This window comes from Pezoporus occidentalis, unplaced genomic scaffold (genome assembly GCF_034315485.1).
Source record: "Pezoporus occidentalis ecotype Australia unplaced genomic scaffold, CSIRO_AGI_Poc_V1 ctg21, whole genome shotgun sequence".
NCBI lineage: Eukaryota > Metazoa > Chordata > Aves > Psittaciformes > Psittacidae > Pezoporus > Pezoporus occidentalis.
Window position 1 is genome coordinate 4,285,612 of NW_026913964.1, and position 17,073 is coordinate 4,302,684.

Here is a 17,073-nt window from a genome sequence, read left to right on the forward strand (position 1 = left end):
AAACTGTGCTGCTTACAGATTTTGTTGAGATATAGATGCAGTAACAGAAGTTTGTTTATTCGCATAAAAGGAGCCAAAACCTCAGCGGTGGGCGCTGTTTGCCCTCAATGACTTTAAACTTTCCTATCAATGTAAAAATGCCATTAGTCTGAATTCCTTCTTCTTTCCTTCCTCCCTTCCTTCCTTCCTTCCTCTCTCCCTCCCTCCCTTCCTTCTTCCCTCCCTCCCTTCTGACTGCCTGCCTCCCTCACTCCCTCCCTTCCTTTCTTGCTCTCTCCTTTCTCTCGCTGTCTCTAGTTGTCTCACTTTCTGTCTCTCTTTTCTTTCTCTTCTTTCTCTTCTTTTTTTTCCCCTTCTTTTCTTTCTTTTTTTTTTTTTAATTATTTTCATGGTATGCTAACGTTTTTTAAAAAGCAATACTGGCTACAGTGTGAAACAAACCAGGCCATGATTGTCAGTACCTAACTAATAAACATAACTGACTCCCGTTTTACAAAGATAATGTAGGACCTAATAAAGGTTAAAATTGGCTGAGAAAGTTGTAATTAGAGAATCTCAGCAAGAAGTCTGATTGATTTTATAGGCCAAGAAAAGCCAAAATGATTCAGTATTTAGGAAGAGAAGGTGGGATATATAAATGTGGCCCTGCCTGCTTTACAGCTGTTTCTGGCAGCACTCTCCTTTTATCTTCCTGTTGTAAATGAACACCACAGTAAGCCTACATGCCTTATACATCTCTGTCTTTGAGAGGGTATTAGACTCAACAGGGTATTAGACTCAACAGGGTATTACACTCAACAGGGTATGTTGAGTCTAATACTTCTCAGCTCAGAAATATAGACAGGAATAATTTCATCAGTTGTTCTATGTTAATGATGGTTAATTTGATGGTCACCTTTCCTTAGATGGTGCTTCATGGAGATAGGTTGGCACTGGACCTACAGCTGTGGAGGAATTGGGGCACTCTGGGCAAAAAAGACTTCTGGAATTTGCACTTAATTTATTGCCCAGTAACAGAAACTAAAAAACCAGAAATGTTTTGTGTATGAAGAAGAAAATTAACAATTAAACAGAGGAAATCCTTCCCCAGTCTCAAATTCAGCCAAACATCTCTCTTCCCCACTTCCTAGTCCCAATTTCTCTGACTTTTCATTCAGGGTTATACTTGGTCAGTACAAATTCCTCCAGTGAGATGAGGAGTGGTGCAGGAAGCTGGCATTGTGTGCCCGTTTTGGTGTGCTGCTGCTGCTCTTTCAATTTGTACACCTGCCCTTGTGTGGGTTGCATGTGTACTGCAGCCCTTCAGGGGCTCCGATGGCCAAGTGTGGGCTGCCCATGTGCTGCAGCCCCTCAGGGACATCCCTTTTCTTGGCATGGCGTGCAGCATATGGGGACCTGATACCCAGCAAACACCACACACACACGTATGCCAGTGTGTGCTATTCAAGGTATTGATTTTATTTGATATTTAAAATGTTCATTGAGTATAGGAAATGGCTTGTCTGCCCAGTTAGAGACTTGTCTGCAAGAGAAGTGACCCAAGTTATGCTCCCCATCCTGGCTAAAATCTACTTATTTTACTTCACAGATTAGAAGGGTTTTAGCAGAGGCGGATGAAAGAGACTTGGCCTGAGTGATTGCTGAAAGGATGCCTGAAAGGTAGTAGCCCATGATCTAGGCACGAGTCTGAGACTGAATTCAGATGTGAAATCAGAGTTGAGACACTGACTTCAGAAATGAGTGATTTGATCCAAAATCTTCCACAACCCATGTGAATGCTTTCTCACCCTAATAATTAACGAAATGCTGTCAGCCACCACCATGACTATGCATCTGCAATCTTGTCATTCAATATGTCTTTAGTTCAGCTATGGGATTTAGGTGCCAGGTTGTCTAACCCCTGGTTTTCTGGAGATCTCAGGTGCATGCAATGTCCCTTCTGAGGTTCTTCTGAAATAAGCTATTGGTCCTAAAATCCTGTCGTAAGCCTCAAAGGCCATGAGTTTATACATGGGACATATTTACTAATTCCTTATTAATATAAAAGAAGAAACTACAAAAAACTATGAAAGCATAAGGTCCTTTTGAGAAGGCCTGATGATACCTAAAACCATGAACAATTTTTTTATTTCTTGGTTAGAGGAGCCTCATTATATCCCTTTTTCCTAGTAAGATACTGTATCAAACATAATAGATTAAAAAAAAGTTGCTGAAAGTGTAATTTTGTAGAAATATCTGGCAAAGATATTTTTGCATGGGTGACTATGTTCATAGGATCTGCTTTGCATTATAAATATAATGAAGAAAACAATAAAGTATCAATGTGGTTGTCCAGAACATTGTGATAGTTGCAGTTAATGCTTTGTGACCACACACGGCTCCTATCCGTTGACAGGGGCAGCATAAATTTGTGATTATCTCTTATATTTTTCAGTTAAGTATGTATCTATATTTTAAGTTGTTTGACAGAGCATTTTTTTTTTTTATTTTAGTTTACTGAGACAAAATTCCTTTCATTTTCCTTACCAGAATATTCCAGTTCTGACTAAGCTGCATTTAAAAAATGTCTGTTACTAACATCTCACATACAGTCCTATGTTGTGGTTACTTGTTATTCTTATAGTAAATATGCACTCAAGGTCACTGAATCAGTGACCCTGTGAGCAATCACTTGCTTACAAGCTTCCTTTAGTGACTGAATTTGCAAGGTGCTAAACACTGCTACTGGTAGAGGTAGGCATTAAACCACTTAATTTCACTAAAACCTATGGAACTACTGGTGTTGTTAAGGTTAAGCATGTGATTCAGTATTTCACTGAACTGTGGTCCTGAAGCTCAGTGCTTTGCAGTTTTCAAATCTTAATTTAAAGGCTAGTTTTTATGAGGCAACACAATTTGTGTGTGATCCTCACTTCAGTTTCCAGTGTAATGTTAACTTGTGTTTGGACAGAAGGGTATCAGGGCCACTTGCATAGTAAATAAAGGGCTGCCCAAGATACAGGGTAATGTGTTGACAATGTATTTAGCTAACAGATTTAACTGTGGTTTTTAGAGTAAGTCCTAAATGTATATCATGTATAAACACAAACATGTTTGATGCCCAGTGTGACTCATGTTTAGTTATTAATACAATCCTGGAGATAAGGTATTTGTCAGAAACATGCCTTTATGCATGCTGAAACTAAGATGGTTATATAATACCAGGAGTAGCAAACAACTTTGAAAAAGTCTCATGGAAACCATTCAGGAGTTGGAACTGAATGCCAATTTCATTATCACCTATAAGGAGCCAAACAATGAGGTATTGTAGGCTCACAGACTGTACAGAGAACAGGAGGTTTAAGTGCATCAGCCAGTAGGTAAACTCAATCAGGCTAAATCCTGTCAGATGAAATACTTCTGTTAACAAAGCCATTAAGTGTGTTTTAAATGTTAGTTAAAACTTTTGTGAGGAAAGTTCCTGGGATGAACAAGGGAGGATGCAATCAGCCAGGCAGTAAGTTCAAGTAATAGCAGGTCCATAGTAATCTTTTATCCACTGATGTCAGAATATTTTACCATGTAAGAAACTGGTTTTATGTGCATTTTACAGACCACATTTGGCTGTGCTCAAAGGAAACAATAACATTTTAAACTAAAGAAAGAAGATGCTAGAATGGTAGAGAGGAAGTGCTGAAAATGCTTTTTGATTGCAATGTTTTTATGGGGGAAAAGAATTCTGATTAACCTAGTTTTGAATAACTACTGATTTACCAAATCACCGTTTTTATGTGACAGTATAAAAGCACTGGTAAGAATGTATTTCTACAATTCTCTCAGGCATTTCTAAGAAAGTTGTATTTTTTTTCTGGAAAAATTCATTGAAGAACTGTGAGAAAAAAAAAAAAAAGAACAGGATCAGTGAAAAAGGATCTTCCCTTTGCCTCATTATATCTAACACTTAACAGTAGGAAAAGGCTGGATTTAAGAGAGAGCAAGCCAAGATGGCTCTGACTATACAGAAGCACTGCCTGGAGTGTGGAACCTCCTGAAAAAGGTCTACAATGTCCTTTAAAGAAATCATAAGAGAAATGGCTTCCTGGTTAATGATAAAGGGCTACAACTGTGATAATTCTAATTATAGCATTGTAATAATAGCACTTTTCTACTTGAGATTACAAAATCAGAAAACTCTTTATATCCTAGTACCCTCTAAATATGCAGAACGTTTGTTCAAAGATGATGCAGGAAAAAATTAGTTAAATCAACACTTCCTCCCTTTTGTTCCATACACCTTCAAGTAAAACTCAACAGGGATACAGACAGCTGTTATCAGACTGAAGCAGTGATTTGGTGAAGGAATGAGAATATTAATGTTTGGAGTCTCTCATACTCTGGTGGAATAGCTCCTTCAGGTGCTTGCTGATGAGGACAGAGGCAAAGCAGCACTGAATAATACCTGCAGTGCTCTTCAGGAAGTTCTGCCCAGAAGTAGCTCTATTTCTCTTCCTGGCAGAGGGGACAGTAAAGATTTTGTCTTGAACTGGAACATTCTGTTTAGAATCTTCCAAACAGAGTAGACTGCATTCAATAAAATTCATGTTCAAAAATGTTGACAAGGAAGAAGGATCCAACCTGAAGAACTTTCACAGATGTGATTCACATGCATCCCTCACACATTGCAAGGCTAGCAGTTACATTTAATAAACACCAGATTGTCTTTTAGTGATGTGATCCCAATGCGATTTTTTTCTACTCATACTTATTAAAAGTAGAGCATTATTCCTTCATGGTGTGATTGACTCTGTAATTTGAATCTAATTGTGAATCATACCACCCTTCTCAAGTAAGATATTACAGTCCCCTCTTTACAGAAGAAAACCCAGAACTTGTAATTTGTAGCAGATATTACCCAGCTATACATGATAAAATTGTTCAGGGTTTTATTTCTGTGTGGTGATGCTTCTATTCTTCAGCAGCACCTCCACAAAACAAGAGTGGGAATGTTGTGGGTGGGATTGTTCATACATTTCTAGAGTTTTCCAGTAAAGATTCTGCTATGCCAAATATAGGACTTGTCCGTCTTTAAAATAGCATCATGTAAGGGAATTTCCAATAAATTGTTGTTTCTATCTATTTTACTTTCACAGGCTTTCCTGGGAGTTTTGTTTTTCTTTAAAATTCCCAAGATGACAGAAAGGTCGTTGGTGACAAGTTATTGTAAGAGCCTTTACTTTAGTGAAAATTCATGTGGGACAAAGTTTGAAAATATTTCTTTTGTGTCTCAACACTTAGACATCATGGAAGTTAGGAATGCCTAAGGGGGATAGTGAAACCCAGCTAATAGCCTTTTCACAAGAACAGGACAATCTTTCATTTTGAGGAACATGCGAATTTAGATCCACATTTGGACTTATATCTAAATTTAGCTGTAAACTGTCTCAAATTGTTGTCTGCTATTTCTGTGTTGCCATGGAAGTATAAAGCAAAATTATTACAAGCCTCAGTAATCACAATAAAGCAATAAAAATTAGAGTCCTTTCTGTAAAAATGACCCCCTTTCAAGATACTACTTGAGAGGTCTAAGACAATTTATCCATTAGGTTAGAAATAGAACTCAAAATTGTTAGGTTTCATGTACAGTCTTAACACAACAAACAGGCGTTGTGGACACCAGGATTCATACAGGTATAGTAGGGAGGGCCAAGAAGTCCATAACTTTAGACGGAATTAAAAATTTGAATTGGGCCATAGTAAATTATTTCATAAAATGTCCTCATCTCAAATTGCTCCTAGTATCATCTCTTTGAGATCTGTTCATAACTCGGACAGAATAACCCCTCAGGTTTTTATTCCCTGAAGACCTGCCATAATGTGAAATGGGACTGAGCTAGTCAACTAGCGTTTTCCTCAACTGTGGTCCAGATTTTTTCAGTTCTGAGCAGTGGGTACTCATGTGAGGATCGCTTCTCATCTCCTTGCTTTTCCCCCGAGGTTTCACACTCATCGTTCTCAGACTTCCAGCTTAGATGTGCCAGTCTGTGATCTAAGGAAGCCAGAAAATTTAACTGCTTTAACATGAACACTCTCTTGTTCTGTCACCACAGAGTTAAACAAAGCTTAAAAATGTTTCTAAAACGGAACCTGTATTCTTGAGAAAGATTCAAATGTAGTCATGCCAAGGAAGCTGAACTCTTATGTTTATTTCCAGCATACGAGTTATGTATTTAATGGAGATCTAGCAATCTGTGAGATGAATTAATCTTTTCAAAACTAATATCTTTATATAGGATCCTTCTCTGAAAGCGTAATTTGTATGCCTGACCTTTGAAGCTGCTTTATTATAGAGCTCTGGCTAAAATGATAGTTGTGTAATCAAACTAGGGTTTGTTTTGTTTGTTTTTCTTCTGTTACTCATGAATGGGTTAGGAATGAACTAGCATGGTTTGTGATGACAGATTTAATTTTGTTGTTGTCTTCCAGCTTTTTCACAGAGCTCTGTCTGTGTGTGTTTCCACGTTCATATGCCTGTGAGAATTAACAAAACTGCAGAGTTTAGATTTTTCACAGTGAGAAGTCAGTAGCGTCTCTGCTGGAGACTGTTCGTGCTTGTCTTCAGTTGTCAGTATTTTTACTTAGCTACAAAACAGAATTAACATAAAACGTTTCATTTCAATCAAGAGTTTTAGCATAGGTTCTTAGACCACTTTTCAGGACATCTAGGTGCAAAGAAGTTTTGGTGTTTCCTCCAGAGTTTATTCCCTGCACTTGTTTCCAGAAGGCCAATGTAAATCAGAGTTTGCCATAAAAGACAGAAAGTAAAAAAATAAGCAACTTTTTAAGTGCTTCTGCTTGGCGTGAGAAGTCAGTATATAACTATCTATCTTCCTAGGTTATGAATGTTTTCCTGATATGTGTATGTCATCCTTTGAGCCTGGGTTTTACTGGTGTGATAAGATGAAATTTGTGTAAATGGTTGTCATATGTGTTTCAAGGTCTCTTGTTAAAACCCAGCCCTATATAGGAATGCCATTTTATTCCTAATGCCAAATTTTTCTTGGGAGGGAGGTTCTAAGAAGTACATACTTGCTTTACACTTTTAGGCTTGAATGCCTCTTTTTATAGTGGGTAGTAGATATATCTCCTTTTGTTTACTCTAGTATCTGTTAGTTTATCACAGATCTGTTTCAATGTACATGTGAGGTAGGTTGGCAGCAGTTTCTGTCAGCTGCTCACATGATTTATTTTCATCATTTTGTGCATCCTTGTCTAACTGAAATTGTGTTCTCGTCCAAGCCAAAGTTCATTATGCTGAGACACGCATGGTAATGTTGTGATTATCTCTTAGTGTAACTGGAAATAAGCATCACATAATGTGTGATGTGTTGTTTTGTACTCTTTTCTATCATAAATTCTGTAAGTAATGTGGCAATTGAAGCAAAGCAAGATTATTTGCAAAGTGTGCATCACTAGAAAATAGTAAAAATTGCTATTTTTTATACTTTCCAGAAACTTATAATTCATCTTTGCTCATTTTCGTTTGTTGACAAACCAAAAGAAAAATTAAGAACACAGCAGAACTTAGCTAGCATCTCAAATGGTAAACTTTTCTTTTAGCATGGACTTTTCCTGTTTATGTTGTTTTTCTTCCCATTTCTAGGTGCATATAAAATACCTTAAAAAATGTGACAAGATGGAGTCTTTTCTACTCTTGACTTTCAAATGCAAGCTGGGAGGCAGGATGAGGACTGGCTGTTGAACACTGTGGATCACTTTGATTTCAGTCTTACTTTTACTTACTTGGACAGTTTTGGAAACCTCAAAACTGAAAAATGTTCTCAGTTGAAGACAGAACTGAGCAGGCATCACAATCTTATTTTCCCTTCTCCAGGCAGAAGTATGTAGAATGTAGCATGTAGGGCTTTAAGGGCAGTATGGAGATTGAGTTTGTCTTGCGGATGTTCACCCTCATAATGTTTCTTTAAATAATGTCTAAATGTATAGTTATGAAAATACTTTTTTAGTTCTTGGACAGACAAGTGCAGACCTATCTCATTTTCCAGCCTTATGTCAAGGCCAGCTCCATTTGTCCACCGGTTCTTCCCTCTGTACTTCCATGAGATTCCTTTGGAAATGAAATCCTGTGCATTGGTGGGGAGGGAATTGGGACCGTATTTCAGCAGATCCCTGGTCTGCTTAATGGGGGAATGGTATTCCATGGATCTGGAAGGAACTGTGTCTCAAGTCTTGATGTGGATTTTTCTAAAATCTTCTGTAAGCAAAAGCAAACTTGGGAACAGAGTGCTTTAAGGTGAAAAGTGAATAGGAGTAAAGTAGAAGCAGCGGGGGAAAGGGCAGATGGAATTCTGTAGGAAAGAAGGAAAGGTGAGCATGCTGGGCAGTGGGAGTGTCATAGTGAATTGAGGAGATGTGGACTTCGTGACAAAAGTGACAGAATGTGCGTCCTTGAGTAGTCTGATAACACCAGCAGACCTGAAGATATCTGCATTTCCTGGTATTTCTCCTGTGGAAGGGAGGTCTGGAGGCTTCTTCCCAAAGTATAGGGCCTTGTCTCTCTCTGCTAAGCTCAAAGCAGTGACTTCGAAGGCTTGCATCAGGGTTTGGGGATTTTTTTTGTGCTACTGGTAGTTATGAAAGAAACTGGACTAAAGTTTAATTCTCTTCGTTGCCATCATTGGTTTTATTCAGTAAATCCTGGGCTTTGAGCAGGTTCTGGTTTTCACAAGAAATTGTCAGCTGAAAACTGATGCTTTTGTCTTGATAAGGATACGACCTAGGAACTAGGAATGTGGTTTTGGTATGGGGATTTTCTTTCAATTTAAGTTCAATATTTTGTCCTAGAATGTACTTAGCCTCATTTCTGATCCTTTTTAAGGCTATTACATGCAGTGCCGTATCAAAATGTGCTGCATATGGGAGAATCTCAACTTTCACTCAGTAATAACCTAGTCCTGGTGGTCTTAGGAGAGGGCAAAAATACTTAAGGGTGAACAAAATATAACAAGTTACCATTTAATCCCAGGGTCATGCAACTGGAGTTAGCAATAATATATACTGCTTCTGTATTTCCTGTGGCTGATACTTTCTGACATTGCACGTGATGACACCAAGTACTGAGATAAGGTTTCTTGTGACAACAGTTGTATCTAATAGGACCTAACTGTCGACTGAATACTTTCATATTGTAAAAGTAATGCACAGCTAAGTGGTTGCTCAATTAAGGAAAATTATGTTACGTCATCCTATTTATCTCATTGGCTTAGAAGTACAAACAGTGGAAACTTTGTATAATAAATATGAAATTCTTGTCTGTGATTGTACCAATCGAAAAAATTACTACTTAAAGGTCATCATCTGGATAGGGAAGGTTATGACTCATAAACCTGCCAAATATAAGAATGATCAAACATATTTTTGATGAATATTGGAAATATATTTTAATTATTCCCAGTGATATTTTATTAATCATTTCCTGTCTTCACATAAATTTTCACCAGCTTGCATAAAGTTTGGAATTCCTTGGCAGATGACAAAGCATTTTGTAGTAATGAGTGATTGCACTTTTTGCTATGCAAGTAATTAAGAAGTTCTGACGTTTAAGAGAGGTTCCAGGAAATAGTAGTCTAGTTGGATGTTTAAACCCAAACATACCAAAATGTGGCAGCTGTAGCTGCTGAATTTTTTCCCTAAAAACGAGCCGGTGAGGTTAGCAGAGCTAAAAACCAACTAAATTAATGTATAAGCCCTGATGTAAAGATCCACCTATAAGGGACGATAGGGGAGGCACAGGAAAGTTACTGCACCTTTGCATTAACAAAATATTTCCTCTATAGTGTTTGTTACCCTGGTTTAAGAGATTAGAAAGTGTGTGGAATGTGCGAGATCTTTAAGAAAGCTGTAGTCAGTTAGGTGTTCTTGGCTGTTCAAAAATTACGTGTCTCAAAATAGTATAAACTGAATTAATTCTGAGAGACCATTTGAGCCATCTGACTGGCAAACATATAGGGCTAATGGCTGTAGAAATGCCCTCCACTGACCAACTGAAATGTCATCACCTTAAAAAATTCAGATACTTCTGGTTGTAAATGAAAGAATAAAATTCCACAGTCCATGAAGGCAAATTTCCCATTAATATCTGCCCAAATAGGAACTTGCATAATATGGCCCAGACACAATTGACATAGGGTGTATATGTATTGGGTTTTCATGGCAAGGTTTTGGCAGTAGGGGGCTACAGAGGTGGCTTCTGTGAGAAGATCCCCTGTGTCCCATAGAGCCAATGCCAGCTGGCTCCAAGATGGACCCGATGCTGGCAAAGGTCAAGTCCATCAGCGATGTTGGTAGTACCTCTGGGTTAACATATTTAAGAAGGGGAAAAACTGCTGCAGAGCAGTAGCTGGAAGAGAGGAGTGAGAACATGTGAGAGAAACAGCTCTGCAGAGCCAGGGTTGGTGGAGAGGAGAAGGTTCTCCAGGCACTGGAACAGAGATTCACCTGCAGCATGTGGTGTAGACCATGGTGAGGCAGGCTGGCCCCCTGCAGCCATGGAGGTCCACAGTGGAGCAGATCTCCACATACAGCCCAGACTGTACCCCGTTAGAAGGGACCCCACCTTGGAGCAGTCTGTGAAGAACTGGAGTGTGTGGAAGTGCTCATGTGGGAGAAGTCCATGGAGGACTGTCTCCTGTGGGAGAGACCCCACACTGGAGCAGGGGAAGACTGCAGCCCTCCCCCTGACAAGGAAAGAGCAGCAGAGGCACTTGTGATGAATGGACCATAGTCCCCGACTCCCATTCCTCTGCACCACTGGGGAGTAGAAGATAGAGGAGGGGTTATCGCAGAAATACAGACTTGTTGGAAGAGGCAAACTTTTACCTGCTTATTAACATGAGTCAATGCAGCACATGTTCATGCAACAGTGAGACACATCTGCCCCTACAGCATTGTATGCACTAACTGAGAGGCCCTTATGTAGGAGCAGCAATCAGATGAAATTCATTTACCACCATAAACTGGGTATACTCATATCTGCTTGTTTCAAAGCCAGTAAGTGGTGGTGGTGGGGTAAGCTCTTTCAAATGTGTTCAAATTAAATATGACAGCAAGCATTAATAAATGACAAGACCCATTTCAGTCTTAAAGCTAAGATAAATGTACCAGAATTTCCTGAGGGAATTTGCAAATTCTGAAATCTGTTCTCTTATTAATAATTTAGTATTAAATCATTGGGTTTTCCTAGCCTCCAAAGACTGATTTTTTGTGTCCTTTTTCCGTCTCCCAGGGATGTTTGAATAGCCTATTAGTGATGGTAGGCTGAAAGTGGGGAGTCAAATAACTGCTGGAAGCACAGATATTCTTGAAACATGCAGGCCTACCTTTAGAATAAAATCTACAAAAATATTTAGACACTAATGTTCCATCAGTTTCATGTTGGTGCCTGACTATCTTTGAGGATCTAGCCCTTACTTACCATAGTGGAGATAAACAGAAATATCTAAGATAAGACAACCTGGGTTTTAAAGAGCCTGAACATCTGGGGTTGCTATCAGTTTCGATAGGAACTGCATGTTTGGTGGCAGGAAAGTGGAGACTAATTAGTATATTTAAGAAAAATCATAGTATGCTGTAATAAACTTGTTCATATGAATAACTTCGGCAGCTTCACAATTTGATAGTGATACTCTGCACATCGCCCAGTCCTGTTCCTTTTCTTGTAAAGTGGACATTGAGGAAGAAAGTTATTAATAAAATTTTGCTGCCTAGATATTGATCCCAGGTTGTAATGCAGAAGATATTTGTAATGCTGGAGAACAACAAACTTTAACTGAAAACTGCTTCCACACTTATGCAAATTGCAGCGCCCCTTCTTTATTTTCATATTTTTCAGGTGAAGTTTGCACTTTATAATTTGAAACTTTTAAAACTTATAACTTTAGAATTTTTATAATAAGACTGTATTTGTCTCCTGAAAGTAATGTAAAGGGTGAGGTTTATCCACTTTTCCTGATTTTTGCACAAATTTTGTAAATTTGAGACCCACTTCAGTGATGAATCTAAATCAGTACCTGTCTTCCAAGAAAACCTAGCCCTTCTCTGTTTCCTTAATTTTTAACAGTTTGTTCATGCTGCTATTTCATGTAGACCATTATTTTTTCTGCAAAAGAACATATAAACAGTTGCTCATTTTACACGTCTTATGCAATAAGAATTTCCTGCATAGTGGGCATACCGCACCAGAAGCATCAGTTAGTTAGGCCACCAGATAAACCAGAGACTTTCTCAAATTGCTACTTCCATTGCAGAATATACAGCACTTACACTTCCTCTATATGGTCCGTCCTAGGCAGACTTAAGCATGAGACAAATTTCCTGAAGGGCTGTCACTTCAACCTCATGAATGTCTCTGCTTCAGAAGATAGGTGCATGGCCTCCAGCAGTAGCATGAGGTTACATACACACATAATTATATTTAAAAAATGTGTCCATGAGATGACATTCTTTTCAGGCCAGTACTGCTGGCTCACTGTAAATAAGGCATCTCTTCTACTTGCTTACATTACTAATGAGGATTATTCTGTAGCATTATGTCCCTGATGTAAAGTAAAGCTAGGAAGAAGGCTCCAGACAGTGCACAATATAATAATCCACATATATTTATCCTGTCTTATCCTCTAAATACATTTCTGATTTTGTCTAGTATAAAAAATACCCTGGGTTTCCTGGGGAAAAGCACTGTTCATGGCTGTGCAGAAACAGTGTCTACTATAATGGAAGAGCAAAAAGAAATACACTCTTCACAATAATCATTAACGTAACTAGACTTGGTTTAGCCCAGTAGCAAAATGTTTGGATTTGGTCAATGGAAAATGTCTTAGTAATTCACTTTGTCAAGATGGACATACTATCATCTTAAAAAGCTAGAAAAAATAATAGGGTAAAAAATTTGTATTCTTACTGAGCGAACAATGATGAGGTTATTAATTTAGCAGAAATTAATTAACCAATTCTTATTCCTTTGACTGAGAAATTGAATGATCAGGTATGCTTAATGACCTGTTTTGAATAGAATGTGCTGAAGGACAAAGGAAAAAAACTTTAAAATAACAATTCCAGAAGAAATCTGTGAAGTTTTGCAAGGTGAAATTATAGAATCAGAGAAATGTTGGTTAGTAAGGACCAGTGGATGTCTCTACTCCAGCATACAACTGGAGCAGGACTATTGCCAAAGCAATCAGATCAGCCATGGCTCTATCTACTCAAGTCTTGACAATGTCTAAGACAGAGGATTTAATTATCTCTCTGGTGATGCACTACCTTCCTGGTGAAAACATTGTTTCTACTATCCAGTCTGAATCACCTATATCATAGTTTTTACCTATTTTCCTGAGATTTACCAGCTGCAACTAGCAAAAGTTCATCTCCATCAACTTTGTAATTCCCTCCAAGTAGCCACAAGTTTCATTTAAATTCCTCTCATCCTCTTTTTTGCACTTGTCACTGCGTTTGTCACCAGTTCTTTGCTGTTTCGAGCAACAGGACATCTGGAGTATTGCCCAGCTTGTCCCTCTAGCATTTATGTTGTGAAATTGCCATGAATGTCATCATTAAAATGCTGTTGCTTTCTTAGTAGATGGTTGTATTGATGGAATCGTGTATGAAGATGAGAGCCTGTGATTAGGAGACTTCTGCTAGTTATTTGTGGAAAGCTTCATGGTCTCCTCCTTATAATGGAGCATGGGATCCTGTGTTCCTTCTTCGTCTTGAAGGCTCACAACAGAAACATCTTACTTTCTTACTGGAGCTCCTTGATACAGGAATGTGACTCCTCCTCCTTTTGTTTGCTGCTTGTCCCTCTCTTTCTTCGCCTGTCCATGACCTTTCCCAGTTTGTGTACTGTCACATCAGGGCTACCAGATTCTGCTCATGTGGTAGCTGCACAACTGGCCTGGACTTGCAGTTCTTTGTTGCCCAGGCTCTGTGTGTTAGTGTACAAACACCGTTGGAAAGCCTCTTCTTTCCTCAAACATAGCACTGTGATCAAAGATGTACCTTTGCTGGTGACATGAACTGTGTAGCTCTTCATTCATTGGCAGCTGAATGCATCTGCTTTTTCCCAGGCTCTTACCCTTGACAAGAAAGATTAAAGATAACACAACGTGAGCCGTTGTCCACCTCAGCTTTGTCTCCAAAGCCAAATAACCATCTTTAACCTGATATTAATCAGAAGGTTTGAAACTAGAAGCCTATTCAAGTCTAATAGTTTTAGTGAAACTCATGCATACACATCTAGAAGAAAGTACATTGTGAACAGGGTGAATTCTATCCATTTTGCAACCCAAAGGAAGACAGTTGCAAATGCAGATGACTTTGCCTTACATTACTTAGCTGCAAGACAAAAATCATTAGAGTTATGAATATTGAATACACATTTGCAAGCAAAGAAGTTGGGAAACATGTCTACACCCCAGGGAAGCACATCTACAGTCACAGAGACTGTGATTTTTAGCGAGGTACAGAGAAACTGATTTGACAGTAGCCTGTCAGCAACAGTTCTGTCCCTAACAAATAACATCAATATAGCAATGTTTAAAAAGACTGTTGTTTGGTATTTGTGTGCCCACATCAATGCACATGCTTCATCTAATTATCCTAAAGAAGGGTTAATCAAGGGCATAGTTACCTCTCCAGTTGGAATTAGCTTGACAAGCAGAAAAGAGATATGAAGAAACTTGTGGCCTAGGGCAAAATGCGGGCAGTGAGTGGGATGTGTTATTTTCACAGCTTTGCTCAGCCTGTGTCTCAGAAGTGCTGCTACAGGCAATGAGAGGTATGCAGGGGAAGAGTGTCTGGGAGTAGAGGAAGGAGTAAGAAAATCTTCTGCTGGGGAAGTTATGATCATAGAATTGTCATTCAGAAGGTGGCTCTTCCCTGCTAAAAGAGGAAATTGTAGCTCTTGATATGACAGAACTAGTAAACCACAGGTGTGGAAATATGGCCATTGGGTATGACTTCTGATTTTCTCTGATGTCTAGTGTATGCCATTCCCTACAGATTGCCTACAGATAAACTAGTGAGCCTTTCTGTGGAACTCAAGAAGAGGCTGAGCTCCTAGTCATACCTTTCTGTAAAAATTAGTGATTCGGTGGCTGTAAAGTCTTTTTATTTTTCAAATTTCTTTTTCATCCATGCTGGTCATTAACTCTGGGAAGGATGAAAAGGAAAACTCATGAAGTTGTATTGAGGTATAAGTCAGGGTATATATATAATATACAAGTCAGGTGAGGGGAGATTGAGCTTCATCTTGTCCATTATGTTTAACAGAGTGAACTCCTGAGGAATACCAAGTTTCACAGTTTGGAAAGGAGAATGTGATATATGAACTGCTCATAGAAATATATTGTGCTTTAGGTTAATACTACTTCTGCAACTTCAAGATGATACAAGGCACTTTATTCTTCCCTACTGGATAATCTCATAGAGTGTAATGATGCACCTCATGAGCTCCATAGTACTGCAGATGATGCCAGTGCCAACAGGGGGATCCCTCCTTTAGGAATGGCAGATGATAATCTGAGGGGAAGTGATTATAAAGTGACGCAGTTTATTATTTCAAAGTGAAGAAGTTCTAAGAAAAATTATCTCTGAAAAAACTACTTAAGAAATCACTTTTCAGAAAGCATGAGAAGCTGACACATAAAGGTCTTTGGAAAGCTAAACTGACAAAGAAAGGAGTAAAGGACTGTCCTCTAATGAAAGCAGCTGTCATAACAACATAATAGTAAATTATTTCCACAGAATGTAAACATAAGGAGCAGCGAACAATGAAACAAAGTTCTAGAAATTCATTATCATGGCTTGACTTAGCGAATGAAGATTTGGGAAGGGCTTTACCCGTGCTTAGTACAAGCACGCTGATGACTAAAAAGGCCAATGTGGGATAGGCAAATCCGGTTGCAAAAAGCACAGCAAAAGGTCTCCTTGGGTGGTACAGGCTGGGCGTAATTCTTTCTACGTTCTCTTTTCACCTCAAGACTAGTTCTGCGTGTGTTCTCAAAGGAGACAATGTTGTTATATATGGTGTGTCTCCAAGTCTCCTAATTGGAGGCCAAGGTGGACCACTGAGGGTAGTCAATATGGCCAAGGCTGAGGTATTGTTTCAGGGAGTCCTTATATCTCTTCTTTGGGGCACTTCTCTTGTGGCAGCTGGTGGCCAGTTCACCATAAAACACAATCCTAGGGAGTCAGTGATCCCTCATTCTAGAGACGTGCCCTGCCCGGCACAGCTGCAATTTCAGCAATATAGCCTCAATACTGGTGACCTCTGCCTGTTCAAGGACAGTAACATTTGACACATAGTCAGTCCAATGGATGTTTAGAATTGTACAGAGGCAGCGCTGATGGAAGCGTTTGAGGAGTCGCAGGTGATGGCGGTAGATAACCCATGATTCAGACCCATATAAAAGAGAGTAGATAGTACAATGGCTCTATAGACACTGATCTTTGTACTTTTCTTCAGGTGTTTATTGCATCAGACTCTTTTATGGAGTTTTCTGAAGGCTCTATATGCCTTTGCTATTCTGTTGTCTATCTCTTTGTCTATCGTGGCGTCTGAGGAAATAATACTTCCCAGATAGCTGAACTGCTGAAATGACTTAAGCTCTGCCTCACCATGGTAATGTTGGGATGATGATAATTTTCTTGTGGTGCAGGTTGGTAGAGAACTACTGTCTTCTTCAAGCTGACTTCCATCCCATAAAAGCTCAGCTGCCTCCGCAAAGCAAGATGTTAAGCGCTGCAGAGCTGCTTCTGTGTTGGCAACAAGGGCTGCACCATCAGCAAAAAGCGGTTCATGGACAAGATGATTTAGGGTCTTAGTGTGGGCCTTCAGTTACCTTAGATTGAATAGGCTACCATCGGTATGATATCAAATCTAAATGCTGTTTTCTTCATCAAGGTCTACCGTAGCCCTTTGGAGCATCATGTGGAAGAAGATTGTGAATAAAATTGGTGCGAGAACGCAACCTTGTTTCACACCCTTGGTTATTGGGAAGGGCTCAGAGAGTGCATCGCCAT

General features: G+C 39.1%; 1 long non-coding RNA gene across 1 annotated transcript in view; it reads left to right on the forward strand.

Annotated features, from left to right (window-relative positions):
* The first annotated feature begins 1,585 nt into the window (after nucleotides 1-1,585).
* Nucleotides 1,586-17,073, forward strand: part of LOC134163990 (uncharacterized) — a 131,538-nt gene continuing 116,050 nt past the window's right edge. The window contains exon 1 of the long non-coding RNA XR_009964941.1: nucleotides 1,586-1,659. This is a non-coding gene — a long non-coding RNA (uncharacterized LOC134163990). The remainder of the gene's footprint in view (nucleotides 1,660-17,073) is intronic.